General features: G+C 46.1%; 1 long non-coding RNA gene across 3 annotated transcripts; it reads left to right on the top strand.

Moving 5' to 3' along the window:
- Nucleotides 1-4,663: 4,663 nt before the first annotated feature.
- On the top strand, nucleotides 4,664-9,112 carry LOC137862608 (uncharacterized). 3 transcript variants are annotated; one of them, XR_011100429.1, is made up of 4 exons: nucleotides 4,664-4,791; nucleotides 6,987-7,102; nucleotides 7,523-7,567; nucleotides 7,763-9,112. It is a non-coding gene; the product is annotated as an uncharacterized lncRNA (long non-coding RNA). The 3 variants fall into 3 exon arrangements; XR_011100427.1 differs by having other exon boundaries at nucleotides 7,523-7,574; XR_011100428.1 differs by having other exon boundaries at nucleotides 7,523-7,579.
- The last annotated feature ends 2,110 nt before the right edge of the window (nucleotides 9,113-11,222 follow it).

Raw genomic sequence — 11,222 nt, 5'->3', positions numbered from 1 at the left:
GTGTACTACATACTACACTATGCACCCCATTTTCCTTCCACTACAGCTCTTTGTGTACTTTTTTCAATCCTGTCCTTGCAAGGAGGCTTGTAGGATATCCAGAATAACCTAAAACTCTTGAAAGGACTTAGGAACTTAGGAAATGTTTCAGTAGTGTGGGTACTTCAACTCGGGGTGGTAGTCAAACGTTGACTAAAGACTAAATCTCATCACTCTGTAACAGCAGCAGCCCTGGTGCTCTTGGTGTGATCTGTTGGTTGGTCTCTTCACCTTGTGTTTTTTTTTTTTTTTTTTTTTTTCCCCATCCTTAAACTATCTTGTATCTTAAATAATAATTAAACTTTTGCCTTCACAATGACCCACAAAATAAAGTTGATCCCCATCAGCGCAGTAAAGAGCACACTCTCTGCAAACACCTACGCTTAAGCAAGAAAACCTTTCTCCTCTTTTCTGTCAAGTTGGAGATCTGGCCTGAGCAGAGGTGAACAGGAAAGTTTGCCTTTCCCTGGTCTACAGGGACAGGTGAGTGTGGGATGTCAGTCTGCAGGTCTCTGAGCTAGCTCTTGCTCTCGTGGTGATCTCTGTACGTTGCTCCCCAGTCACCTCTGGCTCCTGCAGCCTTCTGAGGCTTCAGCGGTCCCCGCACATCCCTCCCAAAATGCAAGTCAGCTGGCTCTCCCTAAGCGTGCAGTTAACACGCACGAGCTAAGAAAGATTAAAGGGAACTCACGTTCTTCCTCTCCACATGAAAAGGGTTTGTAAACATTTTCAATGCCTATTTTTTTTATACTCGTGGTAAGGAAATCAAGCTGAGTCAAATGGTTTTCCAAGATCTAAGGAAGAGTGCTCAGGGTTGTTTTGCACCCTGCCTCGGCTAACGTAGCTAATAACTCTGATTTCACAATATGCGGTGCTAGGAGAGAGCGACAGAAAGCTGTTGTCATGGAAGTGCAAAGAAATACAGGAGACTTCAAGAGACACCTTGGGGCAGAGCTGTGAGCTTCTCAGCTGCTTCTTAGCAGCACCGGGAGTGAAATTCTGCCGTGAGTGTTAATGTCATCACCTCCACAGACTTTGCGTATTGTAAAGTGACACTTCCTGGAGCACTGGCTCTAGCTGTCTGCCTCCATTTGGGCTTTTAGATGTTTGTTTTGTGGTTTTGTTTTCCTTTTTTTTTTTTTTCCTTTTTTCTTTTTTTCTTTCTTTTTTTTTTTTTTTTGTGTAGCTTTGAAGCCATGCTTTTTGGTAGCTGATACATTTTGGAGACCTTTGGGTGAGCAGAGGCCTTGCAAGGCCTTTCTAAACTGCTTGATATAAATTATAATGCCCGGTGTGTCCATGTGAGCTCAGGCTGTACCCCAGCCCTGATGCATTTCGGATGAGAGAGGCTGCACAGTCTCCAGCACGCATCCCCTGCACGGGGTGGCCCATGGTGGTGTAGCACCAAGCTGCACCGCCCCTATCTCCGGCTGCTCCCATGCAGCTTCCCTGCAGGTCTGGGGCTTGCTTGGCCCTTACTTATCCTCTCAAGGATGTGTCAGGTCTGTGCTTCTTCCCTGCTTGAGCTGGTCCCCGTTTGCTGGATCAGAGCCGCGCAGCCCCTGTGCACCAGCCTCCTCCGTGCCTGCTGCCGTGTGCGTGTTGGCAGCACTGCCCGCGCTGTCGGTGCTCGCAAGTGCTCCCTGCAGCTGAAAGTGCAGTCATGTGCTGAGCCCTTAGCCTGCATGGCAGCAAATGCAGCACCGGGAGTAATATAAACATTAGCAGCAGCTTTGGTGCGTGTCAGGAGCCTGTGTGCAGTCACTGAGATCTTGCTTATGGGCCGTGGAACTCGTGGGGGTTTGTGGCTAAAGGCCTGTGGTGTAAATCCTCCTCTACAGGCAAAGCCTAGGTGCGAGCGTGCTTCTCAAAACTTCCTTCAATGTTAGATTCAAACTGGAGCGAACGTCTGAACTTCAAAGCTAAACGCAGTGTGTCTTGGTTAGAGGACACATTTCAAGGTGATTGTTAAGCAAAGTGAATCCCCCAGCTGGGTCTTTTAGGGGTGGAAACCAAAGGCTCTTGCAGCAAAAATTTTCCTTTTTAGAAAAGTAACTTCTTCAGACAAAAAAAAAAAAAAAAAAAAGAGAGAGAGAGAGAGGAAATGTAAGTTGGTTAAACAGGATCCTACTATTTTCCCCTAGTGCTCAACATTCGCTGTTTCTGTTAGGTCATCAGCCACCATGAAACCAACATTTAACTTGCAGACTGATTGCAGCAGCTGCCCGAAGCCCTGCTCATAACCTCAAAAAGCAAACTAGGAAAAAAACCTATTCCAGATGAACTTCGTTTAATTTGCTCAATAGATTTGTAATGGAACACGGTATCGCAGATGGGCATTGAAGTTTGACATTTCATCTGCGTTAGATAAGGGAAGAAAGTGCTACTTTACACAACAGAAACTATTCTGGGTTTAATTCAATAAATTGTAATCACGTGCAGTGTACTTGTGTTCACAACAAATGTCCCAGATATCCTGGAGAGAAAGACATAAAAGGCTCCATGTCTTTCAGCTTTGGAGCTGTTAATCTTTTTTAATTCATTTGTTTGGTTTCACTTAGTGTAGCACTTAGTGTACGTAGAGCATGACAGTTGGTTCACCGAGCATGGCTCTGCTAGGTCACCGCAAGCAGTGTTTTCCTGGTTTTAAGAAAAATCCCCTCTGTCCCTGGAATACAGGTTCTGCGTGATGAAGGAGGGGAAAAAAAAAAAAAAAAAAAGCTCTCTTGTAGCTGCTGTTGTTGCAGATCTCCCAGGTATGTGTCTGGCTGCACTTGGGTCATTTCGGTATTGCAGTGTCTGAGCACCTCTCTTTGTGTTTATGTCAATAAAAACAAAATGAAGCACAACAAAACACGGTGGGGAATTGGAGGGTCTGAGGTGGAGAGGGGTGATGCAGGAGGTGTGGATGTGATGAGCTGAGGATTTAAATCTGGGTCTGACCTGCTGAGCTGCCTGCGGGACTGTTTTGTCCCTTCCTGAGGCCGGGCAGACCCAGCTGGAGATCTGTTGTCCCTCAGCTCAGAAAGGGAACGGAGCTGTAGGAGGCAGATGGGAACTTTTCTCTGTGTTATTCCAGGAGAGTGAAAATACGCAGGCTGTTCCTGTGTGCTGGCCGTTGGACAGGAGCCACCAAAAACTCTGAGCAAGTCCTTAAAACGTGTCCCTGTCTTACTGATTCTTTCCAGGAGATTCATCTGGAGAAATTACCCTCTGCCACTCGTCCTTGCCAGCAGAGTGCCCTGCACACAGGGGATGGCACTGGGTGGCACCCATGGGTGGCACTGCCACCTCTTGTGTCCCCACTGGGGCAGAACAGGAGCAGCCGTGCTGGGGAGGGAGGCTGGATCAGGGCACGGGAGGGATCTTCTGAGCTCTTTCGCTGGGGTTCAGCATCCAGCAGCTGCTGCTGGGAGACTGGTGAGTGCCCGAGTGGCTGGCCGAGAAGTGCAGGGCTCAGTGCTCTTGGAAAGCCCTTCCTCAGCCTCTTCCTGCCCTGGCTGTGTTACAGGGTGAGGTCAGTGCTGGGCTGCTGGGCTCTGACTCTCCTTAAAGCAAAGAGCCCGGCAATTCGGAGGATTCCAAGTATTTCTCCTTGCCTCATATGCTTCCCATTATTTGCTGTTTATTTGCCTGCATGAAACACATTGATATTGTTAAGCTGCTCATGGCAGGAAACATTTGCATGAGCAAATATTTTGCTAGTTGTGCTCCGATCAGGGAATCACCCAGCAGGAGCATAGATTTGAGCTGCTCTCTCTCCCTTTCTGAAGCTGGTTCGGAGCTGGGTTCCCCAGCGTGGGGTGCCAGGCGTTGGCATCGCGGTGAGGAATTTCTAATGATAACCGAGCAGCAGTTGGCTTCCTATTGAAAGTCCTTGAAACATCCCACCTGTCACAGCGAATTTACACATTCATATGCTAAAGAGCCCTGAATCAGCTGGTGTTATGTTTCCTGTCGGAGCCAGGCTGTTTGCCTGCTCCATTCCCTGGCAGCAGATCCTTCCCCTACGTCCAGCGGCGTGGGTGAGCGAGCGCCTGCAAGCTGCTCCTCGGCACCTGAGGCTTTCAGATGGGAGATGAGGTAGAAGTTCACCACCTGGCTGTGATGTCCTGTGGTGGAAGGGGAAATTGGAGTGTTTCTGTGCAAGCCCCGAATCCGGTGGTGGTTTGGGGACTGATTTTGCCAGATGGTGAGGTCTTGGGACTCGTTGTAAGGCTTTTCAAGGACACGGCTCCATTTGCAGTCCTAAGGCTTTACTGAGTAAGGGACACACATCTCATCTGCAAAAGGCCCGTTGGGCACAGTTTGGGGTTGCCGTCCTGTAATTCCTCTGCTTCATTCTGTAGCTGGGCCTGGACGATGGCACAGAAGGGACCCGGCGTGGTGCTCCCGTAGCCCTCACAAAAAAATCTCAGCCACAGAAGCAGCGAGCCCAGGTCCGGCTGCCCAGGGAACTGTGTGGGCACAGGCACCCTGGCTCCCCCCTCCCCGCTTGTGTTAGTGGGGTGGGGGTTTAATTATTATTATTATTTTAAAAACAAAACCGATAATTCCGAATTAAGGACTTTGACTGCAGCCACCTGACAGAGGAGGGGATCACAATGTGACTGATGACTAATTGAGCAGCGGATGTGTAATTTGTCATTATTAAAGGCGTTTGTGCTGCCAGCTGCTCCTGCTGGAGGCTCGGCTGCGGCTCAGGGAGATGGTGGATCCAACACTGCCACCTTCTGCTAACTCAGCGCCAAGGTATGCACGGCTTCACGGCTGGCGATTGCAGGTTTTAGGCAACTGGGTTTGCCCCGGGCTCTGCTGTACACTTTGGGGGAGCTCCCCTAAAGGAGACCCCTGGTGGGATCCCCATGTTCCTGAATTCCCCGGCTCAGATGTGAGATATATAAAGTTCCTGCGGCGTGTCGATGTGTGCATGCATTTGTTGGTAACTCGTGAGGATAAAGAAAACTAGTTTTAGGTCTTCACGTGATAGAAATAGGGATGCTTTCAAATGCTTCTGTTGAAAAATGCTATCAGGGAATCTTGCTGGTACACAAATTCCAGTTCAAGGTGTAAATTGGCTTGGCTTGCATCAGGCAGTCACTGAACAAAACAGAACAATCATAATAAAATTGTAAAATAGTTGCAAGTGAGATTTTTTCATCAATTTAAATGCACCGTTGAGATGCTTAGCTGTAGGACGGAGGGGGCTGTGGCTGGTATTTTTTAGGGCTAAGTCTTCGCGTCAGCTAAAAAGACCGAGAAATGTTTGGAGCTTAATGGAGCCTGGAAAGCCTTGTTGCATCCTAGGTGATGTATGCTGATAAAACAAATACCTTTGTACAGTCTACAGATAGATTTTAAAGGAGATGTCCTCCGAGGAGCTGTGCCTGCATGGAGCAAGGAGCTTCTGGTCCGACACAGCCCCGAGCAGCACCAACACGCGAAACCTCGACCTGCGTTGCCTTCCGTGTGTGCGAGGCCTCTGCAGAGGTGGTTGTGCATATGGGCTTGTGCACACGGATCCGCTAATCTAAAGATCCCTGTGCAAGCATTAGCACTTGAGAATGTATGTAAATTTATTACATTCCCCAAAGGATTTGGGTTCTATAAAGTTAAAATGCTGGCAGACTGGGACAAATATAATCCAGCTTCCATATGTTTCCCGGTATATAAAAAGGAAAATAAGCATATTTTCTTTACAGACGCACAAGGAAAACTCAAGCCACTAAAACATCTCCTTTCCATGTGAAGAACAGCAATTCGTTTGCTATCTTCTGTTACCATCAGGCCAGTACAGCGCTAATTAGACCTTCAGCCTACGAGTGAGATCAGAGCAGCATGTGGAACGAGAAGGGATGGGGGCTGCTCTTTGTGTCGTGCTGCTCTCTCCCCAGCCTTCCCCTTGCTCTGACTCCAAGGATAATGCTCCCTTTCTTCCCGGGAAGGGTCCTCTGCCACTGAGACCTCTCTTTATTTCCTCCTTCCTCAACCTTCCTGCTCTGTGTCAGCTTCAGACCCGGACGGATGGCAGTGAGTCAGTTCACTCTTTTCTGCTCTTTTTGATGAGTAGCGATGGTCTGTTCCTGCTGGCTGCATGTGGGGAGGAAGAGAAACACACAAGGGACAGTAGGACCCTCCCTGCTCTGCCTAAATAAGCTATTAATTGATTTAAAACTCTGAAATCAAACAGTGCCCTCAGTAAGCTTTTCATCGCATTTTATTCACATTTTCCTGACAGGTTCCTGTGCCATTCTCCGTTGTGTCCATCCATTGGTGTTCATCACTGACTTCCCTTTCCTGTCTATCACCTATAAATGTCTTGGCTTTGCTTACAAGGTGTTATGAGGCCTGTTGTAGCCTGCCCAGCTGGTTGTTTAAGCATCATTACCAAAAGGTTCCCTCCCAAATGCAGCTGTCCCACGATGCCCATCTCCATTCCGTACTGATAAGATTTATACTTACTGTGCTCATAGGAGGAACGTCTCTTGCACATTCACAAAGCGCATATTTTCCTTCAAAATTTCCATAAAACTCCCTGTGGTTGTTTGATAACCATCAGAAATCTAAATGCAGACTATAGCGGGGCTTGTCAAGATGATCATGTTTGCCTGGAAAGCTCCCCAGGCTTGCCCGTATCCCTAGATTGTCTCTTGTGCTGGTTTAATTGCAGACTGTGTGGGCTGGGTTGTGTCTTCATGCCCTTGAACAGTCAGAGTCAAAGGACTTGGCCAGAGCTCACAGGTCCTGTGGTAGGAGGAACAATAAGAACATTTTGGAGGTCTGAAGAAGGGTCTCTTTGGACAGAAAATATCTCTAAAATTGCTTTCAGATCAGCAAGATTTTGCTTCTCATGTTTGCTTTTATAACATTAAGCTCTTTTGAAATATTTACTGTATTTCTGAGTGATTAAACAATAGGGTTTTGTCTGAGTTTGTTTCTCCCCCCAGAGCCCTGTTACTGGAGCTGCTGGTGTAAGGCAAGACACTGCTGCTGAGGAAAGCAGCACAGAGCTCAGATAGGAGCAAAGTCATAACATGTTGCACCTCCCTGAAGTGCTTCGCAGGTGAGTTTGAAGCTGAATAGCTGGCTCCTGGGCATGTGTTTTAAAAGATGAGGGATGGTTCAGCCCTGTATTTAAAAAAAGGGTTCAGATTCTGTTTGTCACCGCTCTGGCAAGGAAGGTTACAATGCCTTCCCATAACTGCAGCGCTCACGGTTTACATAATATGAAGCAATATTAGCAAAGCCAATGTGATGGCAAACTCTATAATCTTGTTGAGGTTTTAATTTTCATATTTTCTGGCGCTGGAAAATAGTCACTGAATGACTCGGTGGGGCTGGTAGGAGGACTGCGGGACCGCAAGGACTGGATGTTTATTCTAAGCTATTTGATGTTATATCTGATGTGAGTTGCCCAAGCACAAGGGAGTATTCTGATTGCTACCCACTAGGCAATGATCTTAAAAAGCCTCTCTTCCCGCAGCTGGAGATGCCTGTTGCTTCTGGCATATCGCAGGAGGACTGGTTGGTGAGAGGTGTGGTGTGTAAATGTCTGTCCTCATGTTATCAGTGGGGTGAAAGGCTCCTCGGAAGTTACCTGTCTCCCAGCATGTTTATGAGACTTAAAACACACAAAAACCTTACAAACACCTATTTTGTATTTATGCAATATTTACACATCAAATTTTTCTAAACATTTGTCCTTTTCACATTGAATTTTCAGGGTCTGCAGTGAAGATCACAGATTACTGTGATTACTGTGAATGGTTTTGCTAAATAAGACTTGTCTATTACTAAGTAAAAAAGCAGTTAGAAAGTGATCCCACCACAGTATTTGCTGCTCAGGCAGTTGTGACCAGCCATCCACCAAGGGCTGCCCTCCAGCTCCTCCACAGATTTGAAATTCAAATCGCTTGGATGGCTCCTGCTGCTGTTAGGCAGCCAAAAACCTCAAACTCCTAGTCTGCATCCATCCATCTTTGAAATTATGAAGGGTGTGTTGGTGTGGGAAGGGGAAAGAAATACCCTGACCTAGCACTGCCAGGAGCTGGTACGTGCGGCGGGTTGGGCTGGGGTACTTGCTGCTCACTCTGTCCTCAGCTCACCTCCCTCGCAGGGCTGTGGAGCTGGCAATCAGAGCTTATTTTTGAACTGCTTGGGTTTTGCTGCGTATTTGCTTGGGTTTTGCTGTGTATTTGCAATTTCTAGGCCATCCTATGGCTGCTGAGTGGAAGATCTGCTATGTTGATGCACGGTTTTCCTATAAAAAATTAAGAAGTCGGTGTAAGTACAGCTGAATGTGCTTGCTGGCCTAAGCCAGATGCCAAAAGGTACTGAAGGGCACGAAACTTAAACACAGGAATTGGGCCTGAATGCTGCTTTGGGACTTTGAAAATGTGACTGAAATTACTAAGCCACTTGGGCATTACTGAACTCGTTCCCTTGGAGCTGTGTGAATTCTGTCTGGCCAGATTTGTATTTCATTTTCGGGCAGAGGTTGGAACGTGCATTACCGTGACCAGGAAAAAGAGAATTGCATTAAGTAGTGATGGGGGCACCGGGGCTATTTTTCTTGCTGTATGCCAGAAGGTGTTTGAATAAATTGATGACACATTTTTGTATTGTTCTTCATCTTGATTTATTTCCATTCTTGAACTTTCCTGCTTTGGAGAATCCATTTACAGGTTTTCCTCCTGAGCTGTACACCGAGGGCCAGCCTTCTGTGAGCAGTCTCTAAGCGTGTGTCAGCAGGCTGAATCCCTGCTTTTTTTCTATTTGTGGGGAGCAGATAAGACAAGCAGAGCTTGCTCTGAAATGCTGGATTTTGGAAAGAACAGGGGAACGTATTCAGAACAAAGACCACCCAAAACATTTTCAAGTTCAAGATTTCAGTGAAAACAATCACAATAACAAAAATGATGTGCTTCGGATTAGTTGCATGAATTAGCTGGTATTGTTCCTCTTCCCAGGCCAAATGATTTATTGGTTTATCCCACACAATGTTAAATGTAAATTGGAAATGTGTAAAATATTGTTTGACAGCGGAGCACATGATGTGTACTCGGTGAACAGAGTTAGCCCCATGTGTTCTATACATTACGGGTACATCGTTACAGTGTTATGGCATGAAATGCCAGCTGTTAGGCCACGATGTGAATGATCTGCAGATCAAGAGCTATCAAATGTATGAATCTGTGGCAACTGAATAATGAACATATTGAAAAGATTGCGACATTAGTAGACCAGCTGTAGGGCGTCCAACTGTTCGGTTTTCCTGTTTGCTGCTTAAAAAAAGCAAGTTATATCCCTGCTTTCAGAAAGAATAGGGCCAGATCAGTGAAGTAAAGAAAACTTCTGGGTGTTTAGGTTCCAAGATCCAGGAACAGGACCCCCAGGCCCCCACCTGCCTGCCCTCCAGCTCCCCAGGTGTCTGCAGCTTCCCGGCTGGAAGCACGGTGCCTGCTCCCTTCTTGGGCTCTGCATGTAGGGAGGGGGTAAGAGGGCAGCTCCGAAATCCGTTTGGCCAAAATGACCATTCTGCTGCTCCGTTTGTGGATCCAGGCTGGCCTTAGGCTTTAGGGAACTTTACCTCTGGGAGTTAGGACGTAGCCTGGTGCACGAGAGACTTCAGCCAGTTCCCACTGGAGTGAAATTGTGGCCCTGGTGTGTGAAACAGGCCTTCACGTGCTGCTGCAGCCATTCAGAAAGGCAGAGGGCGTATAAAAATGTGAAATTCATTGCTTGGGATGCAGCTGTCATGTCATATGCCTTTAGATTAGCTTTGCATTTATTTCCTGTTTTAACACAAAGCCCTGTAATTGTGATGGAGGCAGCTTGCTGTACCACTTATTGCACTCTGTGTTTAACGCAGAACATCGGGAGTTCATGCTCTGGTGTTCCTGTGTGTGTGTGTGCATGTAAACGTACACAGACACGTGTCCTTGGGTGTGTACATTTGTCAGTGGTAGCTGAACAAGTCAGGCTATTACAACACTACCACACAACACCTGCACTCATGCAGAATGTTTACTGATTGATGACAGCTCTCAAAACATTTCTCTTTCCCACGTATTGAATTTGTGTAGTATTTGTTTATTTATTGTATAATTTGTGCCTCTTCCAATTCATTCTGTCTCATGTTTTTCTTATCGGTGTCAGTTGTAGTCAATTACTGGCGTAAAAAGATTGAGGACCTAATTTATTGCATGATGACATACAGTAGATACACGGCTCCCATTAGAACCTGGTGAAACCTCTCTATTAATTTTCTCAGTGTGCCAAGTCGAGTCACAGAGGGTAGACCTTTGATGAATAAAGCATATTTTGTTACTTAGCTCCATTCCTAACTAGCTCAGCTTCTAGAAATAACATCAGTTGGCCAATGAAAACACTTCTTTGATAGTGGTAGGAATTTAAGATAAAAAACAGCTGGGTAAGTTTTTTTAGACGAAGGGAAACAACTTTGAACTCTGCAGACAATGTAGTTTAAACCCAAACAGATGTGGTTTAATCTTGTTTTTGATCCTCTTGTAGATTTTCTTTTAAAATGCATGCATGTGCACAGAAATGATGACTTTCAGATGTCTTGACATAATTTATTAGAGTATCACCTTGGTGCATAAATCTTGGATGCCAAATACTTCATGTCTTTGAACAGGGACTGAAAGGTACCCGAGAAAATTTATGCTGTTCTTTTGGTGCTGTCCTACAACTGTGTACAAGAAACAATGCCGTCATATGAGTGCAAAGTCTTAGTGAGGAGGAACTCAGGTTTTCTGCTTCCCAATAAATCTTTTTACTGTGAGGGCCTGAATAACTCTAAGGCAGAAAAGACAATATCAGATTATTCCAAATTAGCAGACACATTTCATTGGAGCCCAGTCCTGTCTTACTTTGATAGCTATTAGTCACATCTGGCATTTTCATATGTTAATTTCCCTTTCCTTTCCCGATATTAACAAAAGTGGAAGTAAACACATAAACAGACTTCCTCTCAATAGATAATCAACTTTTGATATAAATGTGGCAATGACACTGTCTGTCAGCACATTCAAATCACTGTTAAACTTCAAAGGTCTGTGCAATCAAGGCCGCCTTCTCCACAGCCAAAGCAGAGGATTGAACGCAGGAGGGCTGCCTGCAGATGTGGCTCTTCACAGATGTGAACATCTTTCTCCCGGTCT

The sequence above is a fragment of the Anas acuta genome, chromosome 11 (assembly GCF_963932015.1).
Source record: "Anas acuta chromosome 11, bAnaAcu1.1, whole genome shotgun sequence".
In the NCBI taxonomy this organism is placed as follows: domain Eukaryota; kingdom Metazoa; phylum Chordata; class Aves; order Anseriformes; family Anatidae; genus Anas; species Anas acuta.
The sequence above is the reverse complement of the archived record's forward strand: the minus strand, read 5'-3'. Positions and strand labels throughout refer to the sequence as shown.